This window comes from Plectropomus leopardus, chromosome 17, assembly GCF_008729295.1.
Source record: "Plectropomus leopardus isolate mb chromosome 17, YSFRI_Pleo_2.0, whole genome shotgun sequence".
NCBI lineage: Eukaryota > Metazoa > Chordata > Actinopteri > Perciformes > Serranidae > Plectropomus > Plectropomus leopardus.
This window is the reverse complement of record NC_056479.1, coordinates 8,477,014-8,491,354: the sequence shown is the minus strand read 5'-3', so window position 1 is coordinate 8,491,354 and position 14,341 is coordinate 8,477,014. Positions and strand designations below refer to the sequence as shown.

General features: G+C 40.2%; 1 protein-coding gene across 1 annotated transcript in view; it reads left to right on the top strand.

The window, feature by feature from the left end:
* Positions 1-14,341, top strand: part of lrrc4ba (leucine rich repeat containing 4Ba) — a 33,453-nt gene continuing 19,112 nt past the window's right edge. Inside the window, exon 1 of the mRNA XM_042505380.1 lies at positions 1-139. The gene's annotated coding sequence lies outside the window, so the exon portion shown is untranslated. The remainder of the gene's footprint in view (positions 140-14,341) is intronic.

Genomic DNA, 14,341 nt, shown 5'->3' with positions numbered 1-14,341 from the left:
AGACAGCGTCGGCGGCGGCTCTGCAGTGGAATACGCTGTTATTTGAGGGAAGGTGAGAGCTCTCGGAGTACCCGACCAGCGCGTGTTGATGTGTTTCAGGACTTGATCGCAGCATCCGAAATCATCATAATTAACAAAGGTAAGTCTCTTATTGTTTCTATCGATGACATGAACACAGATTGCTGAGATTATTGTTGTTTGTGTCTGGCGTGTGCGCGCGTCCGGACAGTTTTGTGCATATTGCTCCACGCGCAACAAACTAGTACTGAAAACGCGTCGGGATGGAAATCCGCATTCATTTGACCTGATGTGATGTGTGAAGTGTCCTCATGTGTAATCCGGTGCAGGGCCCATCCTCACTGACAGCATGGCTAATATCCAGGAATTACATGTATGACGAGGCAGACATGTGTATGTGTGTGTGAAAGAGAGAGAGAAAAAATAAATTCTGATTTACGCACAAACTTTTCTCCCATTCCCAGCTTTTTTTCATCTTTGTTTGTTCATACAAGTGAATCTAACCTTGGCGATAAACGGAGCATCCACCGGAGCACAAGCTGTTGACAGGGCTTAATATTTGATCCGGTTTAACGCGCAGCTTTCGCTCAAATATAGTCAATTAAAGTAATCGGAGCCGTTTGCGGTGCTAATTTGCGCGTTGGGGTTCATTTACCCTGGCTGGCCCCCGCTGATGACCCCAGATTCGGAAGGGGAAAAAATGCGCAGGCACCTTGCGGTTTATGCGCGGTGGGTTAAGCTCTGAGTCAGAGCCTGGGGCCCCTCCGGCTGAGAACAAGGAGCAGATAGATTAGGACTGATGAATGAAGATCTACTGCCTCTATCTGCAACACAATGATACGGTTATGAGAGGATTTGAATGCTAATGTGCAGTGTTTCAGAGAAATCCGAACAGACTGGGACTGGCGGGAGGAGATTGCTGGCAGTGTGTGGACCAGCTGGTTGATCTCCTGAGTTTTATTATAGAGAGAATAAGTTATTAATGGGGTGTTGGAAGGTGAAGTGGGGCACTGGGGCAGGATTTGACAAGAGAGGGGTGTGTGTGAGTGTTTGTGTGTGTATAGGCTCCAACGAGGGATGATGCACTGAGAGACCCCTCCAACAGTGAGAGTTTTTGCAGATTTGCATTTAAGAAGAAGGATGCTGTAAGGCAGTGGTTCCCAGCCTTGGGGTCCAGATTTCTTCTTAGTCATTAGTTCAAGGTCCACACAATAGATAAATACCATATTTTCAATTTAATTTCACAAAATGTAAACACCACATTGGTTTAGAGCACAAATAAATTAAACGTATTACAAGAATAAACAGAAATAGCACTTCACTATAAGAGCTCTTTGCCAGAAATATACTTCAAAATAAAGTGTCTTTTTTACAAACTTGACATAATCACAAGTCACTTGTGGTCCATTCAGAATAGACCCGCAACCTACTTTTGGACCGTGACCCACCAGTTGGGAACCACTGCTGTAAGGCATTTTGTTTGACACATGACTGTCAGATGGCTGGTGTCATTTTCAATTTCCCCACAGCATTATTAATCACTCCAGTTTTGCTGGTGCATTTAATGTCCTGTGATTTTTATTCATGCACCCGTTTTACATTTAACGCCTGTAACAGCACCTGTAAACTTCTAAGGCCAACCATCTAGTGAATGACCATGACACATACCATTTACGAGCCCTCGCTTCACAGCATATTCTCTCCATTAGATCCAAAATAGGCCCACAGGAGTAAAACTTTAAGAGGATGGTAAGTTTTTATGCTGTCTGTATTTTATCGTGGGCTTTATTGTTCAATAGTGAGGAAGAAAGTGAGGCTCTTCTCTCACAGCTGATCATGCAACAGCACCAGCCACTGCAAGGCCCCGGCTTCATGAGAGTCTTGTCACATGACATTACATTTAAAGGCAAGGTCCTCCAGCTCAGGGCGAGCTCTTCAAAATATCAAGACATCTCACTGCTGCAAAAAGCAAGGCCAAAAAATGTCAGTGGAATTTGTTTGTGTTGAACTTTGTCGGTGACCTCCTCCCACTCCCTTGACTGAAGAAGCGTTACCTAAGCCGAAATTCAAAATGGGCCAGGTTGCTTAAAAGGCAGCCATTTATGAGAATGCAGTCACTTGAAAAAAAAAAAAAAAGGTCTATTCAGCATTTGTGCTGTTGTTTTATGGAGGTGAACTCATACAAGTCTTGTTCCTGGGAATTTGGTGGCAGAGAAATTGTGCTGAATTAGTAAAGGCCTGGAAGTAGAGGAAAAATATTGCACTACTGAGGTCAAACCTCCTTTTAAGTCCTGAAGGATCAAAGTCACGACACCTCTTGACCTAATGGGCATGTTATTAAAATTGAACAATGTCATGATTCACAAGGAAAGGTTAACACAGATAAGCTAATGGGGTGCTGGAGGGATGTTTTATTCAGTTGATTCCCCCTTTAAGGATTTGCACCTGTAACAGACTGTTGCACTGCTGGCTTCAGGCCTTTTGTTGGTTAATTGAAGGAAAGAGAGATTTTTATAAATTTTCATGTCTGCCCAGTAAGAAAGTTGAAATCCAGAACCCTTTTAACAGTTACGTAATGCAGCAGATCCACTTTTAATTCCTCAGCAGCTGAGCTACTGTGGGAGAAGAAACAAAGATCTTTTTCACCAATCTGACGGCGTCCAAAGAACAGCAGAGAAAGTGACCATCTTACTTATTTTAACCACTTGAAATCTAAGGTGACATCACTTTTTTGTGCTGCTTTCAGCTGCCCTTCAAAAATATTTTAACCTTTGAACCCTGAGCAAATTGATGCCATTTCTCTCAAAAACATGGGGGAAAATTAGCAATAAGTAACTTGGTAAGAAACGCAAATTGCAAGACATTATTAGATTTAAAGAATTATTTTTTAAAAAAAGCTAGGGAAAATGTCTAGAATAAAAAGGCAGGGAAAACTATATTTACAATTATCATTATTACACATTTATATAAATATTGCATTACATTATTATAATGATTTTTTAAAGCACTTTTTTAAGTCTTGTTTGCCTTAATAACCCCCCCTCTTTTTTTAAAACTAAATTTCTGGTAATTTTCTTGTACTTTTTCCTAACTTCTTGCGATTTTTGTGGTAATTTCTTCTTTGGTTGCTCATTGCCTTTTATATGAAAAAATCAAGCCAAATTGCTCAAGGGGTTAACTGTCAGCGGTCAGTTTGAACACACACGTGCCCCAGAGAAGCGCTGACTCCTTCCTGTGTCGCAAATTAAGCACCGGCTGAGCGATTCGAGTCATTTGAGGAATCAGGCCAGGCTGCTCTTTAATTTCAGAGGCACACCACTTATGCATGGCCGATGAGCTTGATGAAAACAAGCAAGCAGGTTAACAGGGACATGGTAAATTACACCTGCACACCTGGCCTAGAGGGAAGGTGTGACTTTGAGATAATGCTCAGCCCCCCCACTGCTCCAGCGCTGTTGGAATTGTGGAGCACATTGCGGATTATTTCCAGGGGAGATGTGGAAAAAAGTCACAGCAAATCCTCCCCAAAAACAAACACACGAGGGGGGAAAGGGCACGAGCGGAGTCCAGCATATAAACCATTACCCCCTAAAATATTGCCCAATGTCAGTGATTTGTGCCTCCAATGCAGCCAGGATGCTTTCAATCTGGTTAAAGTAGTTTGCCTTTCCTCGTCCCTTTACTGTACCTAAAAGGACAAAGGACTGCATTAATTCTGAGGGACGTCTCCACTGCTACATTAGGATGCAAAGAGAGTAACTGTTGCCCTAAATTTGGTGTCTTTGCGAGTGTGCGTTTGTGCATGCTCATGTGTTTATGCACATACACGTATTTCTTTAGAGACAGAGATTATAGATGACACTGAAAATGCTCTAATCAGGGCAAGCTGGTCGGTGATCTTTTCGCAGGGCGAGGGTGTCGTTGATTGATGGCCGCACGACTTGCTGATGTATACAGGTTGAAGGGTGAGTCGCTGATCAGCCATGAGAGGCTAAATATTGCGGGAACAACCTCCAGCTGTCCCTTAATAATGCAAAGTGCAGGAATGTAACTAAGTACATTTGCTCAAGTACTGTACGTAAGTACAAATTTTAGGTACTTGTACTTTACTTTATTTATGAGTATTTTCAGGGGGAAAAATTGTACTATTACTTCACAATCTGAAAGCTTTAGTTACTAGTTACTTTACAAATCAAGATTTTTGCATAAATACACAAGAGGAGTGAGTAAAATATGATGTTTTGTTATACATTTAACTACCCATCAGTTTATACAACTACTGCTTAAGTGATTAATGGATTATCCACTTAGCAGATTGACAGAGAATAAATTGGCAATTATTTTGAAAAACATTTAAGACATTTGCTTTCTTTTTTCTCCAATAGTTTTTTTTGTGTGTTTTTCTGCTTTTAATTTTATGTATTGGGTACTTTGGCAACTTTTTAAATAAACACTTAAGTCATTCACTTTTTTCATTTTTTTAACAGCTTTGAATTTTCTGGGGTGTTTCTTTCTTTCTTTTTTAAAATAGATTTTTCTGTATTGGCTACTTTTGCAAATATTTTAATTTAAGTCATTATCTTTTCTCCAATAGTTTTGAGTGTTTAATTTTCTGAATTGGGTACTTTGGCAACTGTTTAATAAAAATTAAGTCATTTCTATTTTTATGAATAGTTTTGAGGGTTTTTTTTTTTAAATATTGCTCTGAATAGGGTACTTTGACTTTTCATACTTGGAGTACATTTTCCTGATGATACTCACTTCGCTTAAGTAACATTTGCAATGTAGGACTTCTTCTTTTAACAGTATTTCCATTATGTGGTATTATTATTTTTATTTAAGTAAAGGAACTGAATACTTCCCTTACTTCCTCCACCTCTGATAATGCAGCACAAAGGGATCATATCACCCCTGCTGGTTGCCACGTGCTCGTGCCGGATATCTGAGAATCTGTTTTTGCACATGATATGGCACAATTTGAATCTTAGTAACCAGGGGGATGGGGGTACATGAGCGCTGACCCATCCACAGCAGAAATGCTAAGCCGCCTGTGATGGCGGGGTGGATATAATTAGCCGTGATTGGTTTGATTGAGTCTCCCCATCCAGGCCTGGGTGTTGGCCCTTGGGGGATCATGATGACTGTCCGGGCATTAATTATTGAATAATAGTTGGAAGAATGGCAATGGTTAATGACACAAAATTAATGCTATAATCCATTGAATTGACATAATTAGAAATGGTAAGATTTCCCCTGGGGAATATATTCTCATCATGACCTAAAGTGGAGAGGGATGCCGGAAAAAAGGACTGAGGCGATTCCTTTCCCCTCCCTCCTCGTGAGTTTGGGAATGCAAGAGCCAAATATCCAATTATGTGTTTGTGAGGACAGTCAAAAGTAGCATTGCAGTAACTGGAGAGACTTAACAGTTGGGGCGCTTTATTCTGTTTGAAATGAGCCGGCCTGAGAGAGCGGTCAGCCCTGTGTGTCTGATATTGAGTTTGGCAAAGAGAACAGATATTATCATCTCCTGGTTAGATTAAGTATTAGTAAATGTGATTGGGTAATGAAGGCGGTCAGGCCTCAGTGACCACCACCATGCTTTGCAGCCACTGCCGACTTGGCTGCATCAAGGCACAGAGTCTTGAGGGAGTTTGTTTCGGGTCAGTGATGGCATAAGAGCTCAATACAGCATTGCAGAGTCAGGCTGGGGCCTTTCCTCTGTCTGCCTCACTGACTGGCTGTACTGGCTGGAGGCAGTAGTGGCATACTGATGCTGATGATGATGACAGTATAAATATTGATGATGTAGATGGCAAGAAACAGATAGTGCATGAGAGCAGTAAACATGAAATTATAACCCTGATGACCAAAGTGTGATGCTTAACAGTTTTCTTTCTCTCCTTGTTGTTGTTTTGTTTTTTTTTTTTCACTCTGTGTGATTCAAGCCTGACACAGACAGGTTTGGTTTCCACAGCGCTCTGAGAGATCACGATGAGACGCCTGGAGAGGAGTGTGGGCGCACTGTCGCACAAGATGACACGTAATCAAACGTCCTTTTTGGATCTGGTTGGAGGTTGTCGCATTTTTAGGGGCAGTAGTAGAGGGGTTGGGTGGGGGGTGGGTGCTGATGTCACGGTGAGATGGTGGCTCCAGAAGAGGGTGATGAGACATGCCAGCAGTAGTCCCTGGAGGCCGCTAACAGCCACAGAGGAGGTAGTTAGTGAAACTATGTGCCATTGCTGTGATAAATCACGGATTCGGCCGCGTGGTTAGGACGATTACTCTCAGTGCTATCACGTGAACCCGTACATGCCTTCACTGTTTGTTTTCCCATTCCCTGGACTCCCCGCTGTATATGTAGAGTGTTGACTCAGTTGTACTAGTTTATTTATATATTTGCCCTTCTTGCACTTTTCTCTTGTGGTAGGTTTGGATTGGGTGGTGCAGCGATGAGGCGTTCAGGCTCAAATTCCCCTGTCTGGACTACTGATACAATGGCTGTCAAAGGGATAGTTCAGATTTTTTGAAATAGAATTTTATGAGTTACTTATCCATTGACAATATACTACATACTGAAGATGTCAGTTGGGACACCTCCACTTTGGAGAATAGGTCATCAGCAAAACGTATTTTAGCCACCTAAACAAAGTCCTACCTAAAAAGATAGTTCAGATTCATCAAAGCCCAAACAATAATAAAAAGTAGACATGAAGACCAGCAGCTCCGATGTACAGAGAGCTAAAATTACAGGGCTGTCAAATTATTCTTTTTTTTTAGTCACGATTAATTGCAAGCATAAACTGGGCAAGTCTGTAAAGGAGAAATTCATGGGTACCCATAAAACCCATTTTCATTCAGATATCTGGAGGTCAGAGGTCAAGGGACCAATGTGAAATGGCTATGCTGTTTATTTTATTTTATTTTTAATTAAGCCTGACTTTGGAGCGTTACTTAGCCCCCTTCCAAAGAGGCTAGCATATAACAGTATCATCCCCCTAGCTTCAAAACTCAGCCCAGTACAAAATAACTCGTTATGTACTGATCTTAATTGCATCGTGATTTACGAATAAACGCTGACAGCCCAAAAAATGACTGGTTTAATTTCACAAAACAAAGCAACAGAAATACAACAACAAAAGAAGACAAAGTTGTGAGATTAAGAAACCTCTCGGGGCTCATGAGGAATCTTGCCTCAGTGAGGATAATAAATAAATACAAAAGTCATGTAATCAAGAAAAGCAAAATTACATTATTATTGGGTTGTTATGACAGACAAGTAGGGTAAAGCATTGAAACTATTCTCAATATAGCAGTTACGCTATGATTTTTTTAAGATTGAAGACTTTTTAAGAGGGACTTTTTTTAGATGGCTAAAATTAAAACGTTTTGTTGCTGACTCCTGTCCACAGCATGGCTCAGCTTCTGTGTCGAACTCCAAACCTGGGGGCCTGCTGATTAATATCTACTGGAGGTAATACACTGACTAAGGATAAGTACCCCATAAAACCCCACTTCAAAAAATTAGAACTATCCCTTTAATTGGTATAGTTTTCTATTTGCCACTTCTGAAGCCCAATTGAGTCCTAATTAGTTATTTTTATTAAATTTGAGTGAAGCTTATTTGGAGCATTCAGAGCCAGTTTTCCTCTCAGCACTGTGACTGTGTTGACCTGCATCTAATAATACATCAAACTGACCTGCTGGTAATACTTGTTTTGTCAGTTATCAGTCATCACTTCCCTCAGAAACGTTGTCATTTGGAAGTTTTGCAAAGCAGACGCAGATTGGATGCAGGGACTTTTCCATCACACTGCAGGGTTTACTGAACTGACGCCCCGCTTTGGGAGCTGCAGAGCAGGGCCGCGGACGCCCCGAGCCCCCGCCAACGTGACAGAGACACGCAAGATGGTGAGTGGTTACTATGGCAGGTTACTATGGCAACCTCAGGTCTCTGTGAGAGCTTCCATTTCGCACAGCGTGGGAGAGAGGAGAGAGAAAGAGAGGGGTGGAGAGAAGAACCCGCAGAGAGGAGAAGGGTGGAGAAATCAGCAGAGGAGGTGAGGTGTGGAAATAAACAAGCCTTAGGTGTAGGAAAGGGAAGGAGGCGAAGAGAGGAGCAGACGTGGAGGAGAACCGTAGGAGAAGAGTGTAAAGGGGGGATGAAGTGATGGAGAGGTGTGAGTGATGGGGTGAGACTGAAGGTGTGAAAGGAGCAGATCGAAGGGCAGGAACGACGATCACGTGGCCCGTTAGACCACATCTGCACTGCATCCACGCAGACGCTGGGATATTTCAGCACTGCTTTGTAATCATTCTGTTGCTGCACAGTGCATTTCCACTCTTTATCTCCTCTTTTTCTCTCCTTTTCTTTTTTGTTTTTCTCCCTCACCTCTCCAATTTAGCTTGGCACTGCGCTCGGCTACGAGAGACATTGTGTCAGTCTTGGTGACTGGTCTCCATGGAGACGTCCATCAGTCAGTCCGTGTCAGTGTTTCGTGGGCAAAGCCTTATCGTGTTTGTCAGTGTGAGTGTTTATCTGTCTGTGTATTAGTCAGTGTGTCACTCATAGAGAAAGCTGGGGCGAGGCCTGAATGGATGGGGGCCAAGAGAGTGTTGCTTATCACGCATGCATGCACACGCTTGCTTGTTTGTAAAAAGACAGCCATTTCCACTGAAAACTGTAAGGTGCAGTACAAACACGGAGCTGGAGATGCACAGACAGATGGACACATAATTAAAGCTTACATCCACCTCTGCTCCACATGTTGCACCATACTGTCTGAATGTTTATTCCTCCTTTTTTTGCACCTCTGAAATCCTAATTAAACAGTGAGCCCAGTAACAGTGTAAGATCTGTTGCTGAAGAGCACTGCTGATGTTGCACAACTCCTTTTTCTTTTGCATCTCTTTAATGTTATCTTTCTCATTCAGTGCAATATGCCACAATGTACAACAACATTAGAATACCATTAGACTTTCCGCCATATTTTTTTATCCTTTTCTCAAACTGTAATCTTTGCACCACCTAAAGGCGTAAGTTTATCTCAACACTGGGGAACACGTTTGAAACTTGGGGTTTGGGGGCTGTGCAAGAATATTTTAAGTATCAGCACCTAATTTCCTGTATCCTGGTTCTTCGTTATGCACCTATTTGTGCCTTTTCTGCATCAATTCATGCTGTAAATCAGCCGTAACCAACCTTTTTTCCTGAAGGGACCCCTTTTCGATCACTGTATAAACTGATGGCCCATAAGTGACATATTCTATGAAATTTCATATTATAGTCTGTGCATAGTAATAACAGTACAGAACTGATAAACTGTACAGTTGACCCAAATAGGGAATGCAACAACTGCAGGAAGGTAATGTAAAACAAAAGAGACTTAGATGATTTTGGAGCAGATTCTGTTGACTTTTCTGGACATATGAACATGTATACGATTCTCTGTCTGTTATGTATTTTAAAAGTTTTGGGTTTTTTTTTAACAATCACACATAATAGGGCTTCTGTTTGGCCATTGTTAACTCTCTGGTTGTTTTAACTGCGTACTTTTAGAACAGCCCATTTTTTCATGTCTTTTCTCAAATGTGTAGCATGAGAGGAAGCTATAGTTCCATTTGTTCAGTCCCACACTGATGACCTTGACCTTGACCTTGAGTAGTAAAGTAATACTTGCATTGACATTCTGATTGCAAACAGGTGTGTTTGCTCTGTAGCAGTGCTCAAGTGTAGGGTTAGTGTGTGTGTTCATAATGAAAGTGAGACTTAAAACTTAAAAAAAAAAAAAACTACACCTGTTAACTCCAAAGTGTTGCTGTTGCACAGCGTTGGTGAAACTAGGCAAGTTCCCCGCTCCAATTAGAGAATCAGCGAGCTGTGTCCTGGTATGTGGATGTGCAGCACACCAGCCTTCAACTGTTAGATCCATACTTAATAGTAAGAGTGCACATTCTGTTGCACTGCACCACTTAACTGGTGCAAAATCTAAATCCCTTCAGCAGCACATTTCACACAAATAAATGAACAAAAAGGCAGAAGGCAACTCTGAAAAAGGGTCAGAATCTCTAATGCTTCTCCAGAGACTCTCAATAGTATGACTGTAGTCTAAATGATGCTGAATACTAAATCTGGCATAGCACAAACAATGTGTTTTAGTCAAATATTTGTATTTTCGAGATCTGTGTAGTGGAGTAATTGTAATTGCTGTAATTATCAAGCCCCATATTCTGTGTGTGTCTGCAAAACATTCTCCATGCATTAGTTTGATTTCAGTATGATGTAAAAAAAATTCCCTGAGGTACCAAAAGTAATACATCACAAGGAATCTATCTTTTTTTATGTTCATGAATGCCACCTTATTGTTTTATGGTAATTCGGTTTTAAGTGCAGACTCCTTTGGAACACTTATTGTTGACTTGATGATGCTTTCACGTGCTAATGAGATGCTCCAAAATGTGAGATCTAATAGTTAGCAGCCAAATAGCTATACAAGCAACAATAGTTTGTCATAAAAACCAATACAGGAGAAGCAAATGTATATTTAGTTAAAAGTACAATGTGTACCTGACAGCCAGCTATTGTTATACCACTGATATACTTCAGTATTATCATGTGATTGTAGAAAATCACTTTAATGCATCAATAATCCAAGGAGTGTAAGTAAGAAAAAAACACCCATCTCCAGCTGTATCCAAATGAAAATAGTTTTTTCAGTCTCAACAAATGCATCCTGTTGCGTTAGCAGGAAAGCAAAAGAAAATATGTAGAAAAATCTATTGATTTTTCAGAAAATGACACTGAATTTAACTAATAACAAATTTATGTTTTTATGTTTTTTTTTCTCTACCTTTATCTTTGAATCTGAATGTAATCTGGTGTTTGAAAGTGGTCTTTGTCTTGTTTTGTGTTTCTGATTGTAAAGGAAAACATTTTTAAAAGTGAACACCACCTAAATTAAGAATTCTGATATGTAATTCTAATATGTTATTTCCATGGTCTTGGGAAGGTCAACCAATGTTTGTTAACATGAGCTACTCTCTCTCAAAACCAGAAACCAGAGAAGTAAGTCGTAAACTTGTGGTGTCATTCACTATAAAGTCTGAAGCTGCTCCATAGACTACAGGGTTTCCCACTCATTCATTTATTTTAGGTGGCCCTAAAAATGTCTGCCGCCATAAATATTTGGAGCTGCACTGTTAATTAGGAGCACTACTGTAATATATATACTGTTTGGTTAGTCACTGCACCACAGTCTTGGAGTGCAGAGCATACTATAGCCACAGATAGAGTAGCAGAACATCAAGCACATTTAAAGTTAACTTAACTGTTCATTGTGCTGGATCTAACAGTTTGCAGTCACTCGTGGCAGCTGCTCCTCTCATCCATCGATCTGATCCAATCAGCTTTGAACAGATAGACAGATCAATTATCCACCCCAAGAATTACAAACTGCTGCTGAGGAAAAAAAGATCTCTAGATCTAGAGAGCCTTGCCTGTGCTGCATTCACGGACTCACAAAAAACACCAAATTTAAAGAAGGGGCACAGAATGACACAAAGGGACACATTTTAAGAATAAACCAAAAGCAAAAACAAAACAAAAAAAACCTTTGCTGTCATCGTTGTTTCTCCATACACTCCGATTTTTGCGGGAAATACTTAACAATGTATCTGAGGCTCATCTTGTGGACCCACAAAATATATGTTTTAGTTTTCCAGCCCAGATGAGCTTTATTCTGTTGTGGTGTTCTCAGCTCTGAAACAGAAAATGCAATGCAATCAAGTCATCTAGAACGTCTTTCCCAATTCATTGTCTGTAGGCAGCTCTGGTCTTTATATCCTATGACATCACAAATTTTAGATTTAGCATTCTAGTTTTTGTATTTGGGAGAAAGTCATTCATTTTTAATAATAATTTTGGACTGTCTCAGACCAAAGGAATAACATGTAATGAATTGGGAAAATGGCCGTAGTTTCCTTTTAAAGCAACCTCTTTTTATAGACGTACATGCACTTAAACACAAAGCCCTGTAGCTTGTTCTCTCACACATGAAACTTTTCATCATGAGATACACTGTATGAGGCATAGACTGACCCCATCACAGAAATGTCACCACACACACACAGACTATCACATGCATTCAGAGTTGACACACTACAGTTTGACCTCCCGAAAGAAATAACACACACAAACACACACCCATGCTTTCTCCTGAGCAAAAAAAAAAAACCCAAAGCGAGGGCAGCATGAAACACAGAAATGCTGAACCAAGTCCTCCTCTCCAAAACAGCTGGGAGCAACAAACGCTCAGCTCAGAAACACTGGGAAAAGGTTTTAGAGCAACCCAAAAATTGTGCAGTTTACACTGCTCTGTAAATGGCTGAGAGACATTTTGATTAGCTGCTGGCTTTGGCTTCCCCCTCAGCGCACAAGAATTGAGTGTATCAACACACTTAACAACCTTAAATACGGATTAATTGTTCACAAAATCGGCGTCCCAACCAGGCGGTGCCACAGAATGGACAGTAATAAGTGGATTTTATTTGAAGTTGAGAGCTGGTGTAGTGAATGTGAAGATGTTAACATTAAAAAGACTTTTATCCCAGCATGTAATGACAAGTGGTATGAAGCCCCCAGTTAAGGATTTGAACATGTGGGGTAGGTAATGTAAAGTCTGTTAATGGGAGTGCTTTAGCAGGGTGATGAACACAGTGACTTTTAATCTGCAGCTCTTGGCCCCCTCTGAAGGGGAGGAGGTCCCCGCTCCTGTAGGAGCAATTCTGAATAGATCAGGGCTTGTCTCTGCATCCTGCATCCTAATGAGAGCAACGGCGCGTCTTTGGACATTTTGAGTGGGAGGACGAGGTAGGAGACGGATACAGTGCAGAGGGGGCTGCAGTATATCCTATTTGACAAGGATGAGTAGTGATTAAAATGTGGAACGCCGAATGCTCCGGTTTAAGAAACCTCATCAGGGCTGTTCTGCTGTTTTCTAAAAATAAGCATGTATTGTAATATTGCTCCAATAACCAAACTGAGCAGTTTGTTGTAGTACACTTAAAATGCATGAGAGTGTAGCAGCATCTGAGGCCACATGTCCTGTCATGAGATGACATTAAGAAGCTTAATAAGTAAACAGGGAGGAAATGAGGAGGAGTTTCTGTCTAATTAATAGTTTATCACACAATCATAAGCTCAGTTGACCTTCTGTACATTCAGCTGAGGAGTACAAAATGACAGATTAGCTCAACTGGTAACAAGGCATTAAAAGACATCAAAAGTACATTTACTGCATTATGGACATGTTATATTTATTACACCAGGAACATGATATAATGAAACCAATGAGAGAAAAAATAACTTAGTGTGTGCTACAGTATGTGGCATTATATGAGAAATCAGTGCAGTCTACTGAAGTTTGTGATAATAATGAATTTGTTGTAAGGAAATATTAATGAGCGTCTAATCATCTTGTAATCCATTATAATGCAATTTAATGCAAGTAAACGTGACTATCAGAGCATCTCGTTTCCATTATTTGACACATTTCCATCCAGAGCTGAATGTTACTGAAGGTATGTGATCAAAAGTGAATCATGAACATGATACCAGTATCACCAGTGAACAAAATTGGAGTGCACACCTTTGCCTTTAACTGCACAATGTCAGTCAATATTTTGCAAAAAATTCCAATCCCGTTGTATGATATATGTAATTTCTTTAAATTTAAATATGGCGTTGATAAGAAGTGAACTAAAATGTTCGAAAACATAAATGTTAATGAATTCCTTGATCTACATCAAAACCCAATCACTTGTCCCTTGAACATTTGCTCTTTCAGCCAGATCTGATTTGTAAAGCTTTATTTTATTCTCTTTACATACAGATAAATGAACAGGCATGAAAAAATATGGAGGGAATTCTCCCGTTTTCACAGGTTCTGCTTTAATTTTTTTGTTAACAATCAGCCTCACAGGTATTTGCAAAACCTTAGTATTGGAATCTGTGTTAGAGATAAGTTTCACTTTCAGTTAAGTTTAAAATATTATGTTATTAATATAATATTATGTTCTTTTGCAAAAATGCATGTGTTTGGAAAGCACTGAGCATATGATAAATAAGATTTGGATTATACTACATGAGTTGTGTAAGAGTTTGTTAGCAGATGTTTTGGTGTAGTTTTACTGTTTAACGTGGTCCCCAATCAATCAATAAATCAATTTGTCTGCAGTTTTCTTTACAAATTTAAGGTAACATGGCATGACTAACTGATTTACAAATGGTCATTTTGTGAGCAAAGTGTTCCTTTAACCAAATTTA